Consider the following 27,450-nt stretch of genomic DNA (forward strand, 5'->3'; position numbering starts at 1 on the left):
GGAGCCCGGCAAGGCCCGGGCTGGAGGAGGATGGGGTGGGGGGCGGGAGTAGGGGCTCAGGAATCCTGCCCTCCTAGGACCCAAGAGGGTAATTTTAGCCGCTCTCCCATTGTCCCGACGTAAAGATTTCAATAGGTAGGCGCTCAATGCGCAGAGCAATGGCAGCACGTCCGTTACAAATAGGTAGTTTTGTTTCTCTTGTTGTCGCTACACGGAGTCAAACAAAGCCCCGTCTAAGTTTCCTTCCACTCTCTTGTTGGGATCTTTGTGGCTAAAATGCACTTGACTACAAAGCGGGGGGGGGGGGGGGGGCGGGGAGAGGAGAGGAAAAAAAAAACCCCAAAACCTCGATGCCATTTCTTTTTTTATAAAGGGCTTAAACCATCAGGGTTACTTATTTTCTTTCTTCTGTAACACTCTCTCCGCCTCCCTCCTCCCCGATCTACCCTTACTCACCCTAATAAAATGTACTGAATAGTATCTGTCGGCCACGTTCCATTTATTATCTTTACAAAACTGTGCATTGTTTTGTTCCTTACTAACCTTCTTCCGATAACCTCCAACTTCTCCAATCCCTACCTTCTCAGGCTTTTCTGTTTTTGTCAAACTCAAGATAAGTATGCTCACTGGAAACCCAGAAAAGTTGTGAAAAAGTTGCAGACTTTTCTTAATAAATTATTATTTCCAATCAACCTCTCCTGCCCCTGCAGTTTCTCTTTTTTGCTCTTAAATTATGTTTTGTTTTAGTTACTGTGAATCCGGGAAGGATGAGACTAGCCTTCTGAAAACTCATAAATATATAGTACTCTTCAAAATAAAGCAGTGTCTTCAGTTTATTCGAGGTGTAATATTAAGCTAAACAAGGACCTGGAGATTAGGAAAGAGAAAGGGTTGAGAAGGTCTGGAGAAGAGAAGGCGGCCACCGGCTTTTCAGCGCGTCTGGTTTCAGGGATGTGGCTGGTGCGCCCCCTACTGGTGAATTCACTTTTCCCAAGACTCTTGCTTTCACCTTTAAAAGAAGGTGTTTGGAAATAATTAAAGAAAAATAAAATGAGGGGGATGGGAGTGAGAGCAAATTAATTACACGTAATCTAAACAAAAGAAAAGTTAATATATCGTATAAGCTATGGAACCAAATCACAAGAGTCAGATTTAATTTTCTTAACTTAGAAATGTACATATAACCTCGAGATAAGTGGGAGGTTAAACCGTGGGAGAAAATAGGTACAAATTATGAGATTCAACATATGAACGAATTATGATTGTCCAGACGCCATGAAGGGCAGGCCAAGCATTCACTTTATGATTGTGTACGCACTGGTCTATGCTTAATAGCATTATTTGGAAAACTAAAAAAAAGCTTATGGATAATTAAGTTTGAAGAAAAAAAGCACAAGGGGTTGATGTGGGTAATGGTGGTGTATATGTATTCAAATAAATATTAATAATGGATGGTTATAGAAGCAAATGTTATTAATCTTCTCTCTCTCTTAAAGGTAATAGTAAGAGGCACAAATTTTTCCTTGGTATGATATATAAAAGCTTTTATACATTCTCAGATGCGTGTGTTTGTGCCTGAACTCTATAATAATGCATTTAAGAGGTTAAAGGGACTGGCTAGGTCTTTTGTTAATTGCTTTTATCATATAAATAAGCTATGGAAATACATTACAATTGTGTTATCATTGGTTGCATTTATTTACAGCTTTATTTTAATTAAGCCTGCTGTACTTATCCAGGCAATAAACTACTGTGGCTGGCGTTTATGCATAATAATGTGCTATGAAAATAAGATTAAAGAAGATGGTGATAGCAGAAACAATTTTCTCATTAGATTTTTTAGAACATATGCATTAAAAAAATCAGATCACCGGCCACTCTATTTCAATCCAGCACCATCACTGGGCCCTAAATATAATAATAACTATAACAATCATAATAGATGACAGAAGCAGCTCTGTTTTAGGTTTATAACAGACGGCTACAGTACTAATAACAATACACCGTTGACTACTGGGGAATCAAAATAAGACTTGGAAGAGGGTGCTTCATCCTCTGAGAATTTAAAATGTTGTCATTGGCACAATTTATGAAAATTGCAAGTGCTTAATCTTAAGACAGTGTAACATTTCCCTTCCTTGGGCAGCAGAAAGCTACACACTTTCAGAGTAAGATTAGAAATTAAAAACAAAAATCCTTAACTCCCAGGATATTCTGATTTGATTTTGTTTTATTATAGGCCCCAACTCCAAATCCTTAACTGATTAAGTGTAACTCAGTTTTATTTAAAAATCTTTTGCATTGATATTTCCCTCCTAAACTCCTCTCATCCCTCCTCAAGTGTTATAGCTGAAGCCAACTAACAATTTTGTGGAGACAGGGGACTGTAGACTTATTTTTTCTCCTTAGTGGCAAATAGAGGTTTAACTTGCAGTAATTAGGTGAGAACTAGCCAAGCATCTTACTATTATGATGCTTGTTAAAAAACGCTTCTTTTCTGCATCTGCATTTGAGTGTGTTCCCCTCCTCTCTTAATCTTCTTATGGAAATGAAGGCAAACGGCAGGGAACCTGCAGAGTCTTGGAGAATGTCCTTGTTAACTGGAATTTCTCAGCATTGCTAATTAGCAGAGTTTGACGACCACCAGTATTGGGGGGAAAGCTCTGTTTAACCACTCACAAACCATTCCGAGGAAGAGCAGACTAATTTTATTTTGTAATTAAAATCTGAAAAGGGCCCTATTTGACAGTTAGGGCTATGAGAGTTTTATCTCCCCGTGAAATAATTACTGCCTTGATAACTCAATTTTCTGAAAAATGTCAACTGTGGGCTCCAAAAGTTTTAATTTCATTACGTAAGGAAAAAAAGAGAGAAAAATAGAAGAAAATATACAGAGAGGATTTCTAATTCTGGAATTTGTTAAATATATTAGGAGCTAGATTTGGCCAAATGAAGGGTTTTTTTTTTCTCCTTTTTTAAAATCATGTTTCCTTCAGATCCTAACCTTCCAACCAGCTCCAGGGAAAGTGACCATAGTAGTGATCATACTGGAATGAAAGAAATCATACCAGTAGTGTATGAGGCAAATAAAACTAAAAAGAGAAGTATGGCAACCCAAGGAAAGTTCCTGATTTTAAAAGCCAAAAATAAAGGAGAATTTCAATGTTTTGGACAATGTTGGTACAATCTGGTAAGATGAGGTTTTATTGACATTTATCCCCAAACACAAGAAAAAAGAAAACTGGGAATTAAAAAGTAAGGAAATCGGGTATAAGCCAATTTTTAAAATGCTTCCTTCTCCCTTCTAAACTGCAAAAAACCTCAGTTACTCCAAACTGGATTACACCATAAGACTTTCAAAATGATCAACACTTGATTCTCCAAGATTTATGAAACAAACATAGATAAATGAAGGTAAAGAAAGGTATTAGAGGATTTCTTTTCCTTAAAAGAGCATCATATATTCCCCCCCAAATCAATAAAAAATAAGCTGGAAAAAGTTAGAATATTGAAAGTAAGAGAAAAAATTAGAATAGAATTGTACTGTTATCAAACTTCATTTGCTTTAGACTGTGACGGATCCCTCACAGGAAATCCTAGAGGGGATACTTCAATTTTTATAAAGCAATTTTCAAAATGATAGAAACTCTTTCATCTACATATCCTCCATTTTCTTCCTATGGCCAAACTTGTCAGATTTTGGAAGCATGAAGGATTATTGACAGGAACAGAAATAATAAATGTTTCTAGCTAATACAAAGAGCTAGCATATACTTCTATCCCTTTTTATTTATTAAGGCATAGATATGCATATGGATGCATGGTAGATTGACAATTTAAAATTGCTTAATCATATTTTTTTCTTCTTGTCTCTCCCTTCAGCACCTTGCCTTTAATTTCCAGAAGTGGTATTACACATAACAAATGAACGAGGGGATAACAAATGCTATTTCAGTCCAGACCCAATTTCACCAAATAATTTCACTCAAGAGCTGTAAGGACTCTTGAAACCTAAGGAATGCAGGGCTGCTCTGCATTCAGCTCCTTTTTATACTCATTCTCTTTCATGTAATTCCCACTGATGAAATAAATACATTTTTAAAAGAACTCAATAGTTAGGAAACTAAATATATTTCCCCTTTCAAATGACAGCAACAGAAGTTATACACAATCACTTGTGTATGTCTTCAGGGTTATATATGATAATAATCATATTGCTTACAGTATTATATATGTACATCCTTTATATATTCCAACTTAAATATTTTCTGGAAAAGAGGGTTCACACTTCACAATTTCATTTCCATTTCTGAATGATCAAGCAATTATAACATAAGATTCTGTCTCTGCACTGCAGCTATTGTCCAGGGAAAAATTCAGTGTGGCCATTAAATAGTCTAATTATTTAAACAGAAATTCTCTTTTTAAAAAGACAAAATGAAAATTTAAAGAGCTGCCACCAGTGGTTTTCATTTGCACTGAAAAAATGAACCTATGATTTTGATATTAAAATTTAGGAGAAGCAAATGAAAAACAAAAATAAAAACCCAGCAAACAGATTACCAGGAACTGCAAATGGGCCAAAAAACCCATGGGCCTTTTCACACTTCTAAATCATTGCTTGGGAGTCTAAATACAAAGCTCCCTGATTCACCACACTATCTTGTGCAATTAATCATACCAAAGGAACAGGGTTTCCTTAGAATCCTAATTTTCCAGTGACCAGGGCTGTTACCCTCATTTTAGGAAAAAGATGATTGTTTCAAATTCTCCAACTGTGATTATTTCATTTAGTTATGACCACAACTTTTGTGTGAAAAACAAACGTAAGCCCTCCTTAAGGTTTCCCTAGGCCATATTAAATGACACATAAATGACACCCCAGTGTGTGCCGGGCTCCACACACACTGTACTGGCAGTCTACCAAGCAGAGAGAACATCTTTCCCTTAGCCTGGTCCCTTCCAAGCTAGAGCAATGGGATTTAATTTTCTTCCTTCTGGAGATCTCATGGTGCATACCGCTCCTGTGTTACCTGCAAAATCCCCTTTCCTGAAGTACAGTCAGGCATAATACAAAGTCACAAAAAAATGACAACTCAACAACCTCAGAAGGCAGAGGTGTTTGGCACCCCAAAAAGCAAGTTGGGGGAAGAAAGCTCTGCTTAACGTGTGCGTGAGGGATAGGAGTACTATCAAAGGAAAAGGAAGAAAGACTTTCACCTGTTTCCATGAAAAGACATTGAAAGCAAGCCATTAAAAAAAAAAACACCCTACAATCACCATCAGCTCTAAACAAAACTGTTACCCACTTTTTCTCCAAGATTTGCAGCATCATCTAGCCCTGGAAAGTGCTCTAAATGAAAGTATACACCCATCCTGGGCGGACTGGCATCAAGGCCTCCCATCGACATCTGGAGCCCTCTCCCAAAAGCTCTTCTGCTCTCAAAAGAAATGTCTGAGAAGTCTGCCTTCCCAGGGGTCCACTTCTGCTCAAGCCCTAATGCCCCCCCTTCCAGCCCCGGCTCAGATGGAGTTGGGCTTCCAAACCCATCCCAATGGAATTCTCAGATTGTTAGCCTGATAATCTTTAAAGGCTCCTTCGGAGCTGGGGCTCTGACTTTTATCTCCCCTCCCACCCTTCTTCCCTTTTTGTAGGCTCTCCCCACTCCTTTTCCCTCTCACCCCACCCCCCCTTAATTTGAAGATCATTGACACGATAGGCTGTAATGAGTCCTTCAGAAACTGTTATGATCTACGGTGACAATCTCTGCACCTAATTCACAGATTATTGACAAGCACTGTGGGCTCAATGGTGTCAAGTTGTACTTGTTTCAACACCCTTCAGCAACCCACATAGCAGCTGGGCCCTGGATTAGGACCCACAGTCTGGCAGTGCTTATCTGCCTGCTGAGTGGTGGAGAGATGAGTATCTGTCTATACCCCAGCTCCTTCCCAAGCCGGGCTGTGCTTTCTCCCTGGCGCCTTGTCTGTCTCAGGGTCGGATCAAGTGAACTAAAGGATCTTCAAAGTTTAAAGACAAAGTAAAAGAGCAAACAATGATAAATGAGGGTTCATCCTTATAATCTTGGTTTTAATAACCAATCATTTTCTCCATCCCCAAATAGCTACCAAACTCCAAGACCCATATACTTGCTTTCAGAATGAGGTTCGGGTTCACCAGGAAAGGTGTGAGGGATGGAGGGGAGAGGGAGCTGAGGACTTGGCACTCAGTGGGCCCAAAGCTAGGCTGGCCCATCCTCCCAGATCGCCCTCAGAATAGGGCAAGATTGACCACTTACAAAGCAGGGCGCCCAGCCAACAGGCTCGGGCTCTGGCCTGGACACTGGGACAAGAGACCAAAAATGCCCGCCCCGCCCCTAAAGGGCGCTTTGCTGCTGCGGAGAAAACGCAGCGGGTTGCCAGCGTTGCGGCTCTGCCTGCTGCTAAGGAGTCAGTCACTCGCTGCCCCCTCCCCAGGCCCCAAAGATGGAAGGGCTGCTTTCCTGCTTGCCGCCGTGGGGCGTGAGATTCCAGCAGGGGCTGAGGCCGCGTGAAACCACAGAAATGACACTGTGCTGGGAGAGGTGGGTGGTATTCCCAGGCCTAGGCCACCCACTTGTTTAGTTCTTTTTCCTAAACTAGGGGTTGCGCTTTCTCCCTGGGTCCTGGGAATTTGGGGGCGCACTGCCTGCCCTCCCTCAGCCAGGTGCGGTTCCTCCCCTAGACTTCTCCCGATAGGTTGGGACCCCCGCGGGGCAGAAGGGGCGTGTGTGAAATCTCAGCCCCTGCTTTTGCAAATTCTACATCACTTCCGAACAGCAAGCATATGCCCTCTTTAGCTGGGCACCTCCAAGATTCTGCTGGCTTTGGCCTCCCCACGCCACGGGCAGCCTGGGGCCTCGGCTGTCAGAGCACTGTTTGTCACCTTAACGGGGTTGGCACCAAAGTTGGCCCGGACTTAATGTTTCTGTACTGGGGACTAGTCTTTTGGTGAAGCAAAGGGTGAGGGGGCCTCTCTAGCAGAGAATCCCGCTTGCCCGTCATTTCCATAGAATTCCGGGTAAAAATTGATTTAAAGCCTCGATTCTCTCCCTGCCACTGTATCCGAACTCATTATTGAGAAACATAAGCCGAGATTCGATTCTGGCATCAGAGGGAGAAAGCGTCTCTCATCTCACCGAGCAGCAATTTCCCTGAAAACACAATCTCAGATCTGCTGACTGTGGGAGGTGGGAAGAATGAACGTTAAGACCAACGTTAAAAACAACTTGAGTAGCCACAGTATTAAATATTTTAAGAAGTAATTCTGTCATGAAAATTAGGCTAGTTTCCTTCAATAGGCAAACTTAAAAAAAAATGCAAACAAACAAGCCATAAACTTCTTGAGGTTTTTATCTAAAAGTTAAAATTGTACGTACAATCCTCAAGGTCCAAATCATCAAACACCTTGTTGAGACCACTTGTGTTCATTTTTTAGCACACACATTGTTTCAGTTTGATCTTAAACACCTAAACAAACCCATATTTTCCCACTGTTTTAAGTTCAGAGGATGTGTCATTTTATCTTTCTGAAAGAATTCAAAGTGTACTTTTGCCCTCACTCTCAGACCAAAGAAAAAGTCAAAGTTCTTTCTCATGTAGACAGGTAGTTTTTGAAAGTGCAAAAATACTCCTCTTCTCCTAGGATAATTTGAATTCCTGGTCAATGAAAATACTGAATTTAAAAAGAAAATACTCTTTATCATTGGCACACCTTTCCTGGAATCCTACAGTTTAGGAAAATAGAGAGAGAGAGAGAGAGAGAGAGAGGTGTCAGGCACCTGTTTCTTAAAGAACATCTAGAATTTAACTGCTAGGTGGGAAAGGAAAAGTTTGATCAAGATTGATTTTGGGGAAATGAAACATTCAAAGAAGAGACTGACCTTTTAATTACACTCTGAAAATAAAATTTTAAAGGAGCAAATTATTTCGTTTACTCAGAGACTCCGTTACTGTTACTATACTTGAAAGGGCCTCTGAGGGCATTCAAGATGCTGCTGACAATGTCAAAACAGCACGCAGCAGCATCTTTCGTTTTATTTTCTGAAATGTGGACAAAACGGGAGAAGTAACTTTTGCTTGGTTCTCCACTGCTACAGAGGAAAATTCTCACTTTCTCTCTCTCTTTTAAAATCATGCTTCTCTACCTGTTTTAGCCCCGCTAAATCTTTAAAAAGAGTCCCAAATCCAAACGGGGGTAGGAAGTGGCTGCCAGGATGTGAGGAGGGTGAAGAGATTCGTCTTTATTTTATATTAAATTAAAATTGCGTTATCTCCTTTTAAAATTTTATTGAATTAAACTTATATTATCTTTCAAGGATATAAGAACTTGTTTCCCCTTCCCATCTGCTTTTCGGAGGGTAATAAAAAGTTTTCTCTAACCCCAGAGCAAGGTTCTAGTGATTTCTAAGACTGGCGCTGCGCAGCTCCTACTGTGTCCAACAGGGGGCGCTGGCCACGAACCTGCGCAGCGGCTCAGCCACGCTTCACATCTGAGCCGGGTTCTAGCCCCTGAAGGCGAGAGCCGCTCGCGGGGTCGAGTACAGAGCTTTAGTCTTCGTGGATAAAAAGAGATTAAAGGCTAAATTCTTTTTTGGGGTGTGTGTGCGTGCATGGGTATGTGTGTGTGTGTGTACGGGGGGCGGTGGTTATCAATTTTAACCAACTACGAAAATGTAGAGCTTTTTATCCTTTGATGTTCTCATAAAGAAACTCCTATCGGTGGGGGAATTACACGGTTTCTGAGCCAACACTGCAGCTACAGTGTGGGGGAAATTATTTAATTAAAAATATATTTTTCCATCTGTTCACATGATCTTTTTAGAAGTACTTAAAAAGCTGACACTGATCCCTTTGGCCTGTTCACCCTGCTCCAAGTTTCAAATACTTTAGCTATTTCGAAGGCCCTTCTATTAATTTGAAGGGGGAAAAAAGAGACCTAAATATTTAAATGCCCCCAAACAGTTACTCCTCTGCATCCTTTTTTTTTCTTTCTTTCTTTCTTTCTTTAAATAGGGACTTTTATGTGATTGACACATTTCACATTGCCTATTCTGCAAAGCCAGGTATAAATGGCAAGAAGCGACTCTAAAAAATTTTTTTTGATGTTGGACTACATAATGCCCAAGTATAAGATGAAATCTAAACAAAATTGTAATCCACCCACCCCCACGCTAACTTAAAAAAAAAGAAGAAAAAAAAACCTTCACCTGTATTTAAATAGCGTGTCTTTAATTACAGCAGTTGGGGATGCATGAGGCTGAAATGAAATTAGCAGTCATTACCAGTCCTTTAACTCTGTGGTGCTTTTGATCAGCACTAAATTAGCTTTCCAGTCCTAACAAAGACTCTACAGCAAGCAGTGGGCTGTAAATAAGACAGCGCGACCTGCCCTCAACACCTTTTCTCTTGTCAATCATAGCTCTATCATTCAGCCCAAGATTAACCTTTATCTACCAAATTTTAAAAAAAAAGGAACGAAAGAAAGAAGAAAAAGAAAAAGGAGGCGGGAAGGAAAGCCCCCTTACCACCACATGTCGAAATAACAGAGGTTCCTAAGAGCCCCCTTTAAATTGTATTATAATGAGCCCGTGTCAGAATCTGCAATTTCCAAATCATCCCTCCCCACCCCACCCCGCTACAGCTCTCGAGTATATTAGAAGAGTCAGAATGCTGTTCAGGTAGGAAAGGAATCCCATTCCCCGAATTACTAGTTGGGCATGGGCCACCCTCCGTAAGTCAATTTGCCATTAGCCTCTCCTATTACTCTAACAAAATTTCGGGAGAGGAGGAATGTTTGAGGAGAAGATATTGATAATTTTAAGGCATGTACATAAGTTTCCGGGATGAAAACAATCAATTTACTCCACTAATAGTCTCTAGTTTCTAAGTCTGCGGAGAAAACCACCAACAGCAGCAACAAAAACCCAGCTGCTTTTCCCAGTACTGAATTGAGAAAGTAAAACATTGGTTCTAGTTGCCATTAGAGGGCGCCAGAGAGCAAGCCCCGCTCCCTCGCACAACTTCCCACAGAAGCCCTCCTAGCTTCCAGCTTCGCCATGCTCTGTAATTCCTTCTCTCAGGTAATATTTCTTGCTTATCCTGCCCTCTTGCTTCTCTAGCCCCCTCAATGTCAATCTCTCATAAAGAACAAGGTGTCGCCATGTCCCTTTCCTTTTCTTTTCTCATCCTTCCCCCCAGCCACCACCAAAATAGTAAGATGCCAGATGAAACGGTAGCAACCCCTTAATGATATATACCTTTTGACTCAAATCACTCTCTCCACTCTATGTAATCTTGGTATGGAGAAGGTTCTTTGTAGGGATGAAATGTTGGATTTTAATATTTTTTTAAATGGAAGCCTGAAAATTTCATTTCTGCGTTTCTCTCTGGAGGCTCACGGATTTCTTTATTTTCATAGAAAAGGAAACACACACACACTATTGCGTGGCAGCTGATTACGCTCAGTGCTAAAACTGCTCAGAAGAGAATAAAATAATGTCATTTCATTTCTGCATTTGTCAAAGAAATCAAACTTAGTATTTAATCCCAAAAGTTAACGCTTTCAGATGACTGCCACACAGGGTGTATTTCCACATCTCTTAAAGGTCAAAAGAAAAAAAAATAGAATGAGAGAAGAAAGTGAGTTGGGGGGGTGGGCGGAGAGGAGTGAGCTAGCAGTGAATGTCAAAGTTGGGTTGCAAGCTACTTACATGTCCATGTCAGATCAGGGTGTTGTCTTGTAGCAGTTTGATTGGCAGGTAAAAAAGCGAAAGAACGTGAGGGCTCCCTGAGCCTCTTGTCAGCCCAAGCTTGATCACTTCTCACCGGACAGAACGAGTTGAAGGAGCTTGCAATTCCCCTCTCATCCTCCATCCAAAGCACCGTGAATCCATTTCGGCTTTTCTTCCCCCCAGTCTCTCCATCAGCCTCCTGCCTTCAACCGCTTCGCCTTACACCAGCCTCCAAGACCTAGCCTAGCTTTGCCACTGCAATCCCCTGCAACAAGAAAAATCGTTTATGGCTTAAAACCCCAAATGGCTGATTTTTTAAAAGAGAGAGAGAGGGAGAGGGAGAGAGAGAGGAGAGAGAGGGTGAGGGGGAGAGAGAGGGGGAGCGAGAAGAATGCACCCAGAGAACAACAAAAAAGTCAGTTATCCTAACACTGCTCTATCCCCCCACCGTACAGAAGAAGAATAAAAAAAAAAGCTTTATGTTTTTTCAGTGGGTATTCAAAGATAATTTGATGCCATTGTTTCTGCTACAGATGGTTCTTTTAAATACAATAACACGGCTCTTTGTGCAGGCTACCCACAATAAAAATCGAAAGCGTTCCCCTGAATAACCATTTTGTTCTCTCTTGTATGGGGCCAACAAAAGATGCCGTGAGGTAATGGGTTCTGTTTATTGAAGCCATAGAATAGGGGTTTGATAAAGATTTTTTTAAAGCAGAAGACCTTGCAAGGTCAGGCTGATCTCTTCATATTTTTTTATTAAAATATTTGTCCAATAGATTATTCCTTGGTGCAGCTGCAGGTTTCCTCCTCGATTCTTAATCAGCCCAAACATCTGTCTCTTTGAGGAGGCTTGAAAAAGTCTGCAATTGTATCAATGGTGCAGGAACCTTATCAAATACTGAGTTTTTAGGCTCAGTGCAGGCAAAGGCAATGGAGTTTCAATTCTATTTGGTCCTGATGGGGTGAGGTGGAGGGCTGGGGGGAGAGGAAACACACCAGCCCCAGATAGAGTGACGGGAGAAAACCAGGTTTCCTCCCCACCGCTCCCCACTCTCTGTTGGCCATGCATAACTGCACAAGCCAGACACACAGATCACTGAGGACTTGAGATGTGTCTCCTGATCTCTGCAAGCTCCACCCGTGCATGCATGTTGGACAGGGGTTAGGCATGTTTTCTTACCATGCTCCCCTTCTCCTCTAGTTAGGTCTCCAATCCCAGAAAACCTAGGGTGGGATGCCATGGGGAGGAGTGGAACAAGCTAAAGGTTAGACTTTAGCACCCAAAGGGTCCTACTCTTGGCTCTCTTTCATTCACTGTTATTTAGCTTTGACTCATTGATTGCTATCCTGCCAGGGGACTGGTGGCCACAGCCCTCCTGCTACAGTGTCCCATGCCCTCAGGCTTCTTATAGCCACCCTGTTTCCCCCTCAGCTCCACAGAGAACATCTGCTTCCCCTCACAGGGGAAGCCCTGCCACCTAGACCCAGCTGAGGTCTGTATCAACTTGGAGCCCTGAACACTTAGGCAATGAGGGTGCTGCAGGGGAAGTGCAGGGGAAGATGGCTAGGTTTCTCTACCTTTCTATAGGAATTAATGCCAGGACTCTCTGGGCCTCCAATAGCCCAGAGTGACTGTAATCCACTTTGATGACTTCTGCTCTGTGTATCGTCACTTGTGGCAAGACAGTAGTCTGGGGAAATGACTTTAATCTTAAAAACAAGTTTTCATTGGGTTCTCTATCTCTGCCCCCTGCCCCATTTAGTCCTCCCTTTCTTCCCACAAACCATTCAAAATAAAAGATAAACCCTCAAATGAATCTCTTGACAGAACCGATCTTAGCTTCTACCTTCCCTTTCAGAAACAATAATATTATTGGTTTACAACTGGTCTGAAGTAATCTAATAAGGAATCCTTGAGGACTATTACTTAGACACCAATTAAAGCCTTTCCTACAAAACTTGAAAAACAAACACAAACAATGAAACAGAAAATTAAACAATATTTCACATGGTTGTTTCTCAATAATTCATTTTATATCTCAGGGTGAACACCTTAATATTAGTTCAAAAGGAATGAACGTCAGGACAATATTAAAAAGTTATACACATCCCAACACTCTCCGGATCAAGAAAACTGTGCCTATATAAGTGTGTGTTGGTGGAGGGAGGGAGTGGAGAGTGTAAATCAAGAGCAAACTTTAATAGAATAGGCTGAGGAGTGTGTTGCTTTGCTCACTGTTGGAAAGGTGGGAGGGGATGCATTATGCAAAATGGAAAGTCAACAGTAGAAATACCTACTCCAACTAAAGGTGGAGTGGGAGACAGTACATGTAAAATGTTTAATACAGTGTTTCATAACTTTGCACTACAAAAGTAATCCACTGAAATAACGGAATAATCTCTTCCTGCTTCCCTCGTCATACGTTTTTTTCTGATATCAAAACTTATAAAGGATGCCCCAACCTGATGAAAGCTATTTTCCTTTTCATATAACTGAAAGAAGAATCTGGACTGCTTGTCCTCTTTCCAGCAAGGGAGGGGCTCGGGGCTGAATCTAAGTCTGTAAGATAGGAAGGCATCAGTGAGTACCCTAAGGTGTCTAAAAGTGAGTAAACCTTACACATCTTATCAATTGGATCTATTCAATCCCAGTCACAAGGAAGTTTAAAATCTCTCAGGTGGCCTCACTCTCTGGTTAAGGATAGGAAGACAGTTTTGTAGGTAAGTCTTCAAAAGTTGTCTCAAAAGCTGTAATGCAGTGACATTCTATCTGACATGGGGGAAAACTTCAGCCTATAACTAAAAAATGTGGAATGTGTCACGGTGAAGGGCAAAAGTGACAAACTGCCTTGGTAGGTGAGGGAATCAAGAACCAGTTGCATGCAACTGGAAAATTGCTTAAAACAACAACAACAGCAACCTTTCTGTATCCAAAAACTAATCTAACTGGTCAGCTCCTCTCTCAGAGCAAACACACACCACCAAAACAATTCTAAGTTATAGAAACGGCTTTCTGATGGGGTTGGGGAATCCGTGTGCACTGATTTATGGGCGTTTATAGGTGGCTCTGAACTGGAAACTTCACTATTCAAAAGGGCTTTGGGAGCAGAGTTGAGCTCTCCAGTTCCACAAGCAACAAGCCTACTGGGGAGATGGGGTGGGGAGGGGATACTCACCCCCCTGCCCCCCCTACTGGGATGCATTCAGCAAGAACAACTCGGATTGAGGAAGGGAGAGAAGGAAGGAAAGAAGAAAAGGAAGGAAGGAAGGCAGAAAGGGAGGGAGGGAAGAAGGGAGGAAAGGAAAGGAAAGGAAAGGAAAGGAGGGGAAGGGAGGAGAGGGGAAGGGAAGGGAAGGGAAGGGAAGGGAAGAGAAGGGAAGGGAAGGGAAAGGAAAGGAAAGTAGAGAGGGGATAAAAGAAGAGGATTTAATGGCAGAGGGGATAAGCAAGAGGGGCACCCGGGACCTGGTTTTAAATTGGCGAGTGCTGCTTATAAGGAAACACTGTACGCACGATCAGGGTCTGGATGTTCCAGGGAACCAGTGACCGTACAAATCATGAGTTTCACAGAGATGGCACAGTGCCATGCTTTAGCCATCAGCTACCGTGAAAACTGTAGCTTCCCTCTCGCAGGCAATCCGTCATTCACTACTGGCCGCTCTACCTCTCCACACGGAAAAACGTAGGACTCGGACGGCCTCGGCGCGGGCTGGGCCCCGGGGACCCTCTGGGAACAAGGGCTCGCGGGCGGGCGGCCGAGTGCCGGCCAGCGGGGCTCGGATAGGAGCCGCCCGCGCCAGGTCGGAGGGCGACTGCTTCCCCAGCCTGCGGAGGGTACCGGCTGCGAATGCCTCCAAATACACCACGGGACTCTGAACGTGTTGCTCCCGTCAACTCGCACAACACGATTCAATTATTCACTTAGACAAAACCAACACCACACAAGCCCGCCACTTGATGAGCTCTTAAAATGACAGGCAGGGGAGCGCGGCCAGGGCGACCCTCCGCCGGACACAACCCGGGGAGGGACGTGGTTTAAATGCAAGGTCTTTAAATTCTAAAACCTAACCCGGGAGCGCGCGCGAGTGTGTGAAGAGAAAACCTCAGTTCTCAGAGCCACTAGAATAAACTTCTCGCTGAGGCTCGGCCCTCTCGCCTCCCGCAGCCTTTCCTCGGTCAGCGGAAACCCGAGGGCAGCTGGGGCCGAGGGTGAACAAGTCTCGTTGGGTCGGTCCGGCCTTCTAGGCTGGCGGGGCCCTGCGGAACCGGTCCGCCTGACCCGACTGCGCTCGCGTGGGAAAGCGGAGGCTCGGCCGGCCTGGCTGCGCTTCCCCAGCCCCGGAGCCGCGGCATCCCGGCCTGCCCGTCGGCCCTCGCGCGCCGCCGCATTTCCCGCGCTCTCGGCCCGCACGTCCCGGCGCGGCCCGCACGTCTGGGCGCGGCCGGCGCGGCTCCGTGCGGCCCCGCCTCCGGCTCCGGTTCCGGCTCCGGCTGCGAGAGGGAGGGCGGAGGCCCTCGGCGAAGGGATGGGCGGCGCTGACCGAGTGAGTGGAAGCCTGGGTCCCGGGCGCCTGCAGGCCCGCTTTCCCGGCCGCCTTTTCCCACTCTGGGCGCCCCAAGGGGCGGGCGGGCGCGTGTCCCTGACTCTAGGCTCAAGCGTGTTGGGACCCGCTTGTTTCAGCGAGCGCTCAGTGTGGCGGGTTCGGTTCGTTCCCCAGTGCGCCGCGTGTGGAGACCGAGCCCGGGAGAGCCCTGGGAGCGTGGGGAGCCGGGCGTCCTCCCCGAGGGCTGGGCAGTGGGCAACTCGACGACTCGAGGGGTTCAGGGAAGGAAGGTGGGAGAGGAGGGCGGGCGCTCCCAGGGGAGGCGGCTCGCGGCTTCTCGGCCACGACCTGGGAAGCCCAGGTGTCGAAGGGGGGGGCCGCAGGCTGAAAGGCGGCCTGTTTCCTCAGTGGTCACAAACGCAGCGTGGTCTCCCTCCCCACTCGTGTTCCAACTTGTGGAACTCTCTGAGGTTCCCCCAGTCTTTGTTTTACGCTAAGAACGGACTAAGAAGGGTGTGTTTTTATAATTAAAGGGAAAGCTGGAGGTATGAGTAAGGCCTGTGGGTAGCGTTCCTTAAACTTTTCTTGATATATACAAAATGAAATTATACCTGCAATCATATGTTTGTGTTTATGTGTTAAGAGTGTTCATTTAAAAATGTTGAACATATAAAATATGCCACACATTTTGTGACTTTTAAAAAAATTTCTCACTTTATCAATACTGTAGAGTTTCAGTAAATGGAAATGTCTCTGGTCTTTCAACCTCTGAGGGTAGTGGAGCAAGGGGAAAGGACTGTGGGATATCTGTCTTGTGTCCATTTGGCGCAGTCTTACTAGTACCATGCTCCCAAGATAAATTAACTTGCATTTTAGTTAAAATATTATCATCATCTGCTGGACCTCAAGAATAACGTAAACTGAGGATATTTTCCAAAGGTACACCTTTGCAGTATTGTAACTACCAGTACACAGTTGGACTTGATAAGTTTACATTTGAACCAGAATTTGTATAGTGCAGCTCCAGGAACACATTTGCAGACCCATTGCAAAAGCTGTATGTACATAAATGTTTGGAAAGGTATCCCAAAGTGTGATTATTCTTTGCCCTTCTATTTCAGAGGCCCAAGAATGGGCAGTTGGTATGGATGGCTTACTGATACATTCTTCTTCTTTTTTAAAATGTGTATATATATAATATATATATTTTATATACTTTAAATGGAGTAGAGTTGATTTACAATGTTGTGTTAGTTTCCGGTGTACAGCAAAGTGATTCAGTTATGCATATATATATATTCTTTTTCATATTCTTTTCCATTATAGTTTATTATAAAATATTGAATATAGTTCTCTGTGCTCTGTAGTGGGTCCTTGTTGTTTATCTGTTTTATATATAGTAGTGTGTATCTGCTAATCCCAAACTCCTAATTTATCCCCCGCCCCTTCCCCTTTGGTAACCATAAGTTTGTTTTCTATGTCTGTGAGTCTGTTTCTGTTTTGTAAATAAGTTCATTTGCTGATACAGTCTTAAAGAGAGTAAAAACTGTGGTGAATTTTGGGAGAAAAGGAGCATCCCATTTAAGGTTTTGCCTGTGGAAAGAAGTTAATGATCCAAGGAAACTGATTCTGCGGAGAATTTCTATTTACACCTTCCCTTCCAATCCCTTCTCCTAACACTCTCCCTTCACCCTCGAAGAAAGAGCAGCATTCTGTTTGCTTGAGGGTAATAAGAGCAAAGGAGCTGACCTTTAATGGCCATCTATTATGTACCAGATACTTTCTCTTATTTAATTCTCATAATAATCTTATAAAATTGGTATTTTTATCCCCTCCCTTTTTTTTTTAAACAGAGTAAGGGAAGATCCAGCTGATTTAAATATCTGTGGCTGGGAAACAGTAGATCTGGGTTTGAAATCCAGCTCCATAATTCTAAAACCCATCATGGTCTTTAAAATCTGCTAAACTGAGTTCAAATAGACTCAGGCAAGCACCACTGGTTACTGACTATTGCGGGTTCAGGAGGAAACTGTGAACAGTGTGTGGTCTTGTCTTTTTCTTCTCTCCTTTTTCTGGAAGGCAGCTTCCTAATTGTGGCTCTCCTTAGGATCTTTTGGCTATGAAGAGATTGATTTGAAGCAGGGATATAAAATTCTATGTCTTTTTCCCGTGCCATACCAAAGTTGAACCTAGAGTTTAAACTCAGTTTTCTGCATTTAGGTCTCAGTTGGCATCAGGTTTAAGGCTACCCATAGGCTGGCTTGGTCAAGGTAATGATTTCATGAGGACAGACTCAGATAGGTCAAACTAAGTATCACTCTTAAAACTCCAGCCTCAGAAACCAAAAGGGTGGGAGGGAAATATAGTAATAACAGAACACATGACTGCTAATTAACCTTATTAACAACTGCAAACCAGTGAACATTTATATTTTTATTTTCTCAGAAAGGCAATTAATTTTTTTTTGCCTTCTATTAACTACCTTTCTCCCCTAGATAATCACCTATAGCAAAACCACCCTTTAAAAGGTCAGTAAAAATTATTTTAAGACATTAAAATATAAAAATGTATTGTTATTTTAATAGGCACTGTGGATAGTTTAATTTGTATCTTGTATTAAATTAAACATATGGTGAACAGGGTATAATAGATTTTCTATAATTTAGCTGCCAGTGTGGCAACAGCAGCCAGTTACTCTCACCAGCAGACTTGTCAGTGGTTTGTTTACTAGCTTATTTGAATTAAAATAAAGCTTCGCTTCTGCTGACTGCACATCATTATCTATGAGACCATAATCCTGCTAGCAAATCCTATATCTTCCAGAACTGGCTCTTTTGTTTGGGATTACTGAGAGCTTAGCCTATAACAAAGAGGAATAAGGCATCCCTCTCATCCTCATAATTAAGTGTGGGGACTAATTTAGAAACAAACCCAGAAAGATGTACTATTTGGAGTTATATTTCTATACAGAATGGAAGAGAAACAGGATAGGCCAAACACCTGATTGTTAACAGAATGTTTAAACTATTAAGCAAGTGTACTACAGGAATCCAGCTTGTTAAAATTAAGAGCAACAGCAAATAAGGCAGTGATGGCCTTTGCACGGGGCAGTAATTCTGTATGAAGGATCTGAAGGTATGTTTGGGAAGAGGAAGTATTAGGGTGTCAGGCAGGAGAAGATGTGCTGTATGCTTTGTGAATGACATTTATTTTGTTCTTTCATTATCCTAAGAGACTGCGCAATTAATAGTTATTGTTATGAGCAGAGTTATTAAAATACTGAAATAAAAATAACAAAACAGTTTTTTATTCACTGGAAAAAATATAAGTGTCTTTGGAGATTGTTAACATTTTACTAACAAGGTACATAAAATTTAGCGAAAAGAAAAGAATGGGTGATTTCCTGGCTCCTTCCATACACCAGCTCAAAACAGACCTTCATGAATTCTGGTAGCCCAATAAAATCTATGTTTAAGGAAAGAATTTCACAACTAGGATGTACATAAAAGCAGCGTTTACAATCCACCATTCATATATAAACTGATGCCTGTTTGTTAAAGAAGAGGGAAAACACAGGGGTTGATTTGTCAATGTCCTTAACATTAATTGTCACAGATGGGAATTCTGAGGACCTATGTGAAACAAAATCAGACTCTGGTGAATTATAAAGCAGGTCCTTAGACTTAAAAACATTTAGGCAAAGTGACAGTTCAGAACATCTGTTAGCCTTCTGTCTGAGTATAAACTAGATGTCATGGAGTGCACAGCTGTAGGCATTTTAGGCTTTTTTGCCAACATCTGTCACAGCAGTACAATAATATAGGTAATTATCAACACCTTATATAAACTATTTGCTATTTTAATTTTTAGAAAGAGTAAAATTAGTGTTACAATCCTTGGCAAAATAATTGAGATGAATATAGTCATTTTGCTCTAAAAGATGAATAAGTGATCTGATCATTCTTTGAAAAACACACATTTTAAATATTTTCTGCAGCCAATATTGGTATTGTGCCATTTCGAAAAGCAAAATTCTAAGTGATTTTTTTGAAACGATAAAAGTACACGTTAAATAAGAGGGAGGGCAGAAGAGGCCAGTAATTTGATTTTCAGAGCAACCAAAGGTGTGATATGTTTTGTGATAAAAAGAGTTTAATACCACACAGTTGTGGCATTAATTGATTCCATATTCATAAAGATTAATAATTCGTTTTAGAATGTCAGTGTAGCAAAATCTGTATTGATGAATTATAAAAAATTGTCTCCCTCCCCTCTCCTTGCTCTTCTCAGTCCTAGAATTTTGCAGAGAAATGGCATATAAAACTATAATTCACATCTTGCCATCTCAGTAACTAAAGTTAATTTGAAAGGGTTGGCACATCATATAAATCCAGGGACACTTCATTGTTTTAATGCCACCTGGATATGGGTCATCTACAGTGCTCATCCTGAGGTACTGGGAATTATTGTCTCACATCTGATTCCCTTGACCTGTACAATAGTTGTGTTTCAGTGTAAACTCGAAGCAGCAAGACTATATTCCAAAGCACCTGTTCTGGGGAAGATGCCAGTCAATAATGTCTTATTGAAAGATCAGGCCCAGCTAGAGAAAATAAAGGAATTGAGCTGCAGTTGGATTTCATCATCTAAACATGCAATGTAATCTTAACCAATTCATTACACACTCCTTTTGTTTCCACTACAAAGGGGATGTTGCCTTTATCAGAGGTTGTAATTCCAGTATGTTCAAGCAAAGACAAGGGAGAAATTGAAAAAGTGCTATCAATTCTACCCACAGCCAGGAAGAACTGTAGGGTCAGAAGGTCATTATCACTGTCCCATGTACAGTTCAGACTAGACCACAGATAGCTCAAGTTTCCACACTGCAATAGAAAGGTATAATAAAGGAGACTCACAGAAAATACTAAATAGGAATAGGAGTAGGGAATCATATTCTTGAACACATTTGATTTAACACATGAAGAATCAAATGAAGTGAATCTATTTGGAAAATAGTCATGGATGCTTAAAATTATACTTGCTTAGAACAGTCTTGTGAAGGAGGGAAATTTTATTCATGAAGGGCCAGCATGGCAAAAAAGTGAGTCACAGATGTCAACGTTCATAATCTAAAGGTCTGGAAAGGGTCAAATGAGAAAGAGAAGGAGGAAGTAAATATAGATATAAAAGGCAGACAACTTGGCCTGAAAGGAAGGATTAAAAATGAAAGAAAATGACTAAAGGAAAAGAAAAATGTGATACATACTGATGAAGAATAAGGCTTATGGGGATTCAGGGAAGAGTAAATGAAGATATTGATTACCAAATGGGGTATTAGGGACCAAATGAAAATTTAGGGCCTTGTGAGTGTCAGTACTTCCTAAAGAGAGTTATCAGCTGTAAGAAATTAGTCTTGCAGAGAGAAACATTTAAAAATAATTGCTTAGTAGTATTGTTTTGAAGTCTGTTAAAGTGAGTTCATTTGGTACTTCTTAGTGCCATATTTCTTTACCACTGAGGAGAAGTCAATGTATTTTGATGTCTAAGGGGGGGGGGGGAAGAGAAATTAACCCATTTCCCAAACAACTTGGAAAATACTTTATTTCTAATGATGAATTCTACACCTTAAGGATATTACTTTTTTCCCATCAGGTTTTAAACATTTGGGACAGAATAATAGAACAAGGGTATCTGCAATATCAGATATCAGAGTGAGCTTCAAAATGATTGGATTAAAACCATCTTCACTACAGTGGTGGTTTATAAGGAAATACACACTATCTCAGAGTTTATACTGTGAATATGAAGGTATATTTGTGTTTAAATATCCCTCCTTGATTACTTGGTTCTCCTTGATTGATAGAAATAATACTTTGTTAGGGTCCATTTTATATGTTGAAAATTATTTGCTGGAAGTCAGAGCTAGCTCTAATCAACCCTCTGAAATAGGCATAGTTTGCTGTCAGCGTGCTCTCATCTTCTCCCTCTTTTGTGCTATCGCTTCTCCCCGCTTGTGCCCACTGCCCTCATCTTCCTTCATTAAGTATCTTAATCCAGGCTGATCTTTCCTAGGTAGTGTCCCAGGCTTGCTCCATCCTTCGGTTTTCAAAATCTGAAACAAATGGCTAATAAATAGATCCAACCTAATGTAGTAATGACTGGTAATAACATTGTGTTTTTTCTTTAAAGTTACTAGCTTTATGCCAGAAGCTCTTTGAAGGGGGAGGTGAGCACAGATCTTAGTCATTTTTGTATCCTCTGTATCACTCAACAAAGTGCCTCCCCCGTAATAAATATACATTAACTCCTAAATGAATATTTGTTGTTTTATGTTTTTCTTCCAAAATCTATATATAACTGAGAGTAATCTTTTTTTTTTAATTTTTAAATTTTATGTTTTTATTTTTTAGGTTCCAACAGTTAGAGAGATATAGCAGTCAAGCAGAATTAGAGTCTTTAAAAGTGATATTAATTTTTTTCCTTACTGATATTTATTACAAACACATTAAAGGGAAACTTTTAAAGAAAAATGTCCTTTATAATACAACCAACCTAACAACATAACTTAAATTTTCTATATTCCTTTCTGATCTTTAGTCCACAGATAATTAAAAATTACATTTGTAGTACACATATTTTTGGATTTTTATGTTTGTTTAATTTTTATGTGTTTTGAAATTAAATTTGTCATAAAGGGACAAAGACACTAAATATTAAATCTCTAATGATGAAATTTTAGACCTTCACAAAAAAATGGAATATATTTTTGGATTGGGGAGACTTTCAGAGCTCGCTAAGGGCAGTATATCTGAAAGTAGCTAATCTTTTATAGTCTAAATCATAGGATCTTCCATTTTAGATGGAGAAACTGGAAACATAGGATTTTAGGGACATAAAGTAGGCCGCAGAGAAAGAGAAGGTTCAAAATGAGATTTAATAGTAGGTACCAGCTTCTAATTTGAATATTGATAACTGAAGGTATTTACCTTTCCTTCCCGGAGCCTATCTAGAAAAAAGCCTCAGATCTGAGTTTTTCTATCCTTATTCCAAACACATACCTTATAACAGAGTTTAGTCAAAAGGGTTTGGATGTGTAGACCATACTCACCGTGTAAAGAGAAATCAAATTAACATTTTTTATTATTAATCTGATCAGTCACTATCACTTTTGTATCACTCCAGAGCCCTATACAGAAAGAAACACTGGAATGTTTTGTTAATCAAGGGATCATATTAAACCCTTTCAAGTGTTATATAATTAGTATTTTTTACCACTGTAGGTCAAAAAGATTTGGAAGAACTGCCACAATGTGGAGTTTAGCCTTGAATGTCCATTACCAGCAAGTGGAATGATTAGAAGAATATGATAAACTAGTATATTAGAAATATGCACTGTAATGCAGTCCATTTCTCTCATTTCCACCTACCCTGTTATGATCTTACTATCTGCTGTGGTACTTATATATTCAGTGCAAGTAGTGATCCCCTTTCTCTCTCACACACACACACGTGTGTGTGTGTGTGTGTGTGTGTGTGTGTGTGTGTGTGTGTCTGTGCACGCGCGCGCAGGCTGCCCCTTGACACCCAAGTGCAGGAGAATGATTCATTGTGCTATGCAGTTTAATCCACCATTTCTTATTTAGGAAGGATGGCATCTAGAGTATTTTTCCTTCCTAATATAAAACTAAAATCTTACAAGGCCACTGCCAACATGTAATATTGTCAGTCTAAACATAGGAGGTTGCTTCCTTCTTAAAGAAGGTTAGAGTTCATAAGACCATAGAGCAGAGCCCCCTGGAATTCTCTCCCTTATAACTCAGCTTGTCCTGAAGGGGCCAGAAATCAGGCCACAGCCCAGACAGAGAAAATTGTGCTACATGGAAAATGCAGAGCTGATTCCCATCTCACACCTGCAGAATCTGCTGTCAGCTGTTCAATTCTAAGTTCTGTGGCTTTTCTCCATTCCTGCCTGTTTGGCTGGCTAATTTATTAACTCCTTGTTATCTGCAGCAAAGACCGCATAGGCACATATTTATGGGATCAAGAAAAACATAAAAATGAAAGGGTGATTGAGCAGCCTGACTGAATGTTGTGTTTACTTCACTAAACCATTGCTGAGAGTTGTCTCAACAGCTGCACATGGTCCAGGGTGGCATCTCAAAATTCAGCCTTGACTCCCTAGCCTAGCTTCCATTCATTCCACCTCCAGCAGCCATCTAGCCATTCAGTACACCATCCTCATTTTATGTTGCAGGCAAAAAGCCAACCAACGTATGGTCACATTTAAAAGCCTTTTAAGCAGTGAGCACCTCCCTCCTTTCCCAATTGTTCCCTGCTTTTTCACATTCCTAGTTAATAGGTTTTTAAAGCAGTTTCCCCAACTCTTTTCCTGCCACATACTGTCTTGCCTGGCATCTGTGCAGCAAAAGGCTGTTCTTCAAGAGGCTTTTAAATCCATTGTACCTCTTTGTGCCTTTCAACTGCTAACTCTTCAGGTATGGGCTGTGTTTCTTGCTTAGCATATTTTGCATGTTCCAAGCCATTCACAGCAACTACAGCAAAATTGAGGATAAAAATATAAATAATAAATACAGTCATTTAAAGTGATGTTTAGGGCCATATGTGCAGTTCTCTATTTGCTTAAGGTATCCCATAGATATCCAGCAAGAGGAACATTTTCAAGAAGTGTACAATTTTGAGTTGAAATATAAATAGAAGATTTCTTTTCTTCCTTCCCTCTTCCTCCCTCCATCCCTCCCTCCCTCCCCCTTCCCTCCTCCCTTCTTTCCTTCCTTCCTTCCTTCCTTATTTTTTTTGAGAATTAAAGTTTCTTAGTAAGTCTTGAGGCTTTAGTTTGTTGAAACACCAATATACCATAAATTAGGCTGTTTGGAAATACCCCCTTGTTTTTACCAGTAGGAGGAGGATAAGAAAAGGATGCAAATGAGCATTAAAAAACTCGAATATTGAGAGCTGGAAAGGATCTAAAGGTCTGTATTTACATTTTTCCTTTAACAAGTGTTTATTCTCTGTTATGTGCCAGGAATTGTGCTTGGGCAGTAGATATAAAGATGAATAGGCAATCATCTTTGTCCTAGAAGAAGCTCACAGTCTAGAGAGGAAAAAGCCAAGTAAGTAAGCAATTACTTAAATACGTATTTTGAGAAATAATGCTTTGTGGCTTTGCTTGAAATTAAAATGATTTATTTAGTTCAGAGATAAGAAATCTCAGGCAGGTAAGTATGCTGTTAAAATATGAAGTAAACAGGCATTTTCCCTCCTGACTACAGAAAATAATTATGACTAGTGCTCAACTTTTTTTTTAAATAGTAAAAGTACAATCTTCTTTTTTTTTTAAAAATTTTTATTGGAGTCTAGTTGATTTACAATGTTGTGTTAGTTTCAGGTGTACAGCAAAGTGAATCAGTTATACATATACATATATCCACTCTTTTAGATTCTTTTCCCATATAGGCCATTATAGAGTAGAGTTCCCTGTGCTATACAGTAGGTCCTTATTAGTTTAGCCCTCACTTTTAAATACTTACAATCGTATGTTCTTTTCAGGCCCTATATGCTTTTTCTTCAATTTTGAGACCAGTGATCTCATCATTTTGCCTAAATGAACTGAAGTTTTCTAAGTAATATAGCCATTATAAATTATTCAAATACTTAAGTGTTATAATATATTCTTTTTTCCTGGTTTTATCTGGTGGGTGATATTTTATAGTAATTTATAGAAAACTAGATTAGCAAAGGCTCTCAACAATAAAACTGTTTGTAATGATAATTTTTTTTCTTTTTCTGTGTTGCTGCTATGCCTGGCACAAACTTTACATTTAGATTATGTTCCCATCATTTGTTTATAATTCTGTCTCTCCTTTTTTTTTTTTTTCTGTCTCTCCTTTAAAGAAGGGTTCACATCTTTATCCTACTTGATATCCCCAGTGCCTACCATAGTGATTGGCACATAGGATGGGTTTAGGAAGGAAGGAGTGAAGGCAGGAAAATGTTCAATCTTTTCTTCACACTGAAGTAATAAACAGATTATTTAGCCACCTGTGTCATTCCATCTGTGAAGCCACAAGTTGTTCTTTTATTTATATACTGTATAACACTTCATAGCGTAGCTTTTAAGATGAGCTGGCCGCTCAATACTGTCAACTTCTGATAGCCAGAAGTACCATATTTATTTTTTGTTTGCACTGGTTATCTGCAAAAATACAATTAAGGTAATTCCATTCAAGTAGGTTTGGATAGTAGTGTCACTAAAGAGGAAGTGACCACATAGAGTCTTTCAGTTAAAGGCCCAGGGTTCTTATTCTCCTTTTTCTTTAAAGAAAGGCTGGCTTGTACCAAAGTCATACTTACTTTACGTTAGAAATCATACAACAGTTATGGTTCATGTTGTGATCAGTCATGCCTTATGTTGGACTTTGTCTCCTGTATGTAATTTATATAATTTATAATCTTTTAAAAATTTAAAATAAACAACTGTTACAGAATATAGGTGTGCATGCATTAAAAAAAAAAACTATTTAAAAAACACAAAAAGCAAATGGTTTCTGAATCTTCATTAAAGGAAAGAAAACCTGTTTTTTTTTCTTTCTGATGATTTGTTTTCATTTTTTGATTAATTCAAGAATTAATTATTATTTATTGACTACCAGTACTGTAAAGGGGTTACATAGGTGCTGTGAGGGAAACAAAAATGATTAAGAAATAGTTCCGGCCCTCAGGGAACTTTTAATCTGGTGAACAAAATGACAGTACACATGTAATGTGAAGAAGAAGATGATTAATGTCTCAAGGGAGGCACATTAGGAAGTAGAATTTGAGCTGGACCTTAAAGGATTTAAACCAGCAGAGATGTGAGGAAGACTTTATAAGCAGAGAAAACAGCATATGCTAAAGCTCTGTGATAGGAATATGGTGGAAGTACTGGGATGAAGGCTTGTGTAGGTTTAAGGTCATAGAGTATAGACATTTGGGTATAAACCATGAAGTAGAGACTAAAATTCAGGGAATACTGGGCAGTTATTTTTTAATTTAGAAAATAGAAATGTTGTGCTTTTTAGGAAGATTAGGTTGTCAGTCTGTTGGAAGGCTAGGTATGAGGGGAGGAAAAACTAGAGATGGGGAGCTGAGTTGGGAGGGTGTTGTGAGATTCCAGGATAAGAGTCTCATATTCGATTTTGGCTGTTGTGACCAAAAGGAGGAAATGAATATTGGATGAATATTGTGGCTATAGGGACTGCTAAAATTTGTCAAAGTAGAAGGGATGGATAGCAATAAAAAAGAATCAAGTGTGACACCAAATTTTGGGCTGGGATGACAAGGAGAATGATGGTATTAGGAGTAGAAAGAGGAGAGTCAAGTGGAGGAACTGGGTTAGTGGAAAAGATGTGAATTTGGTTTGGATCCTGTTGTATTTGAATAGTTGTTAGTTTGTTCAGGGTGAATATAGCTATTGGAGAGTGATGAAAACGGAGGAACTTGGGAGAGAGGTCAGAACTAGCGACAGATATCTTGGAATCATTTGCATTGTAATTATAGTTGAATCTCCATGGGGAACACAGTCTCCAAAAGAGAGAGAAGGTTGTGAGAGAAGAGAACTGTGGACAGAACCTGAACACTTAAATGGAAGAAGATAAGCCCATAAAGGGAGACAGAGGTAGAGCTGTCAAAAAGATTAAAGGAGTATCGGAATTGTGAAGGGTTATAGGGACCAAGAAAGGAAAGAGTTTAAAAAAATGAGGTGACGTCAGTAGCAACCAGAAATGTTCACTTTTTAAAACAAGTTCTCATTTTAAAAACATTGTCTGTGTTTTATCTGCATGTTTTTGGTGTTATATATGTCACAACTACGTTCTGTGTTTGGAAGGATATACACCAAACTGTTAGTAATTGTTAATCTGGAGGAGTTGGAGGTGGATTTTCTCTATCACCTGCATATCAGTCAGGATCTCAGGAGGAAACAGATGGCACTTTCAAATTAGGATAATCAAAAATGGTTAATAAAGAGACTACTTACAAACATGTGGATGAGGTGTTGGGATACCACAAAGATTAGTGTAGTATCCCGGGGTTGTTAACACCTTAAGGCCCAGAAGGATGAAGAGAAGGAGCA

General features: G+C 40.6%; 2 long non-coding RNA genes across 3 annotated transcripts in view; one reads left to right on the plus strand and one right to left on the minus strand.

Moving 5' to 3' along the window:
• LOC132424180 (uncharacterized) overlaps nt 1-27,450 on the minus strand; it is a 119,142-nt gene that overhangs the window by 30,662 nt on the left and 61,030 nt on the right. For both annotated transcript variants that reach the window (XR_009519175.1, XR_009519174.1), the window contains exon 2: nt 10,752-11,037. This is a non-coding gene — a long non-coding RNA (uncharacterized lncRNA). The remainder of the gene's footprint in view (nt 1-10,751; nt 11,038-27,450) is intronic.
• The window catches only part of LOC132424181 (uncharacterized), a 217,415-nt gene continuing 205,122 nt past the window's right edge, over nt 15,158-27,450 (plus strand). The window contains exon 1 of the long non-coding RNA XR_009519176.1: nt 15,158-15,320. This is a non-coding gene — a long non-coding RNA (uncharacterized lncRNA). The remainder of the gene's footprint in view (nt 15,321-27,450) is intronic.

The sequence above is a fragment of the Delphinus delphis genome, chromosome 4 (genome assembly GCF_949987515.2).
Source record: "Delphinus delphis chromosome 4, mDelDel1.2, whole genome shotgun sequence".
Taxonomy (NCBI): Eukaryota; Metazoa; Chordata; class Mammalia; order Artiodactyla; family Delphinidae; genus Delphinus; species Delphinus delphis.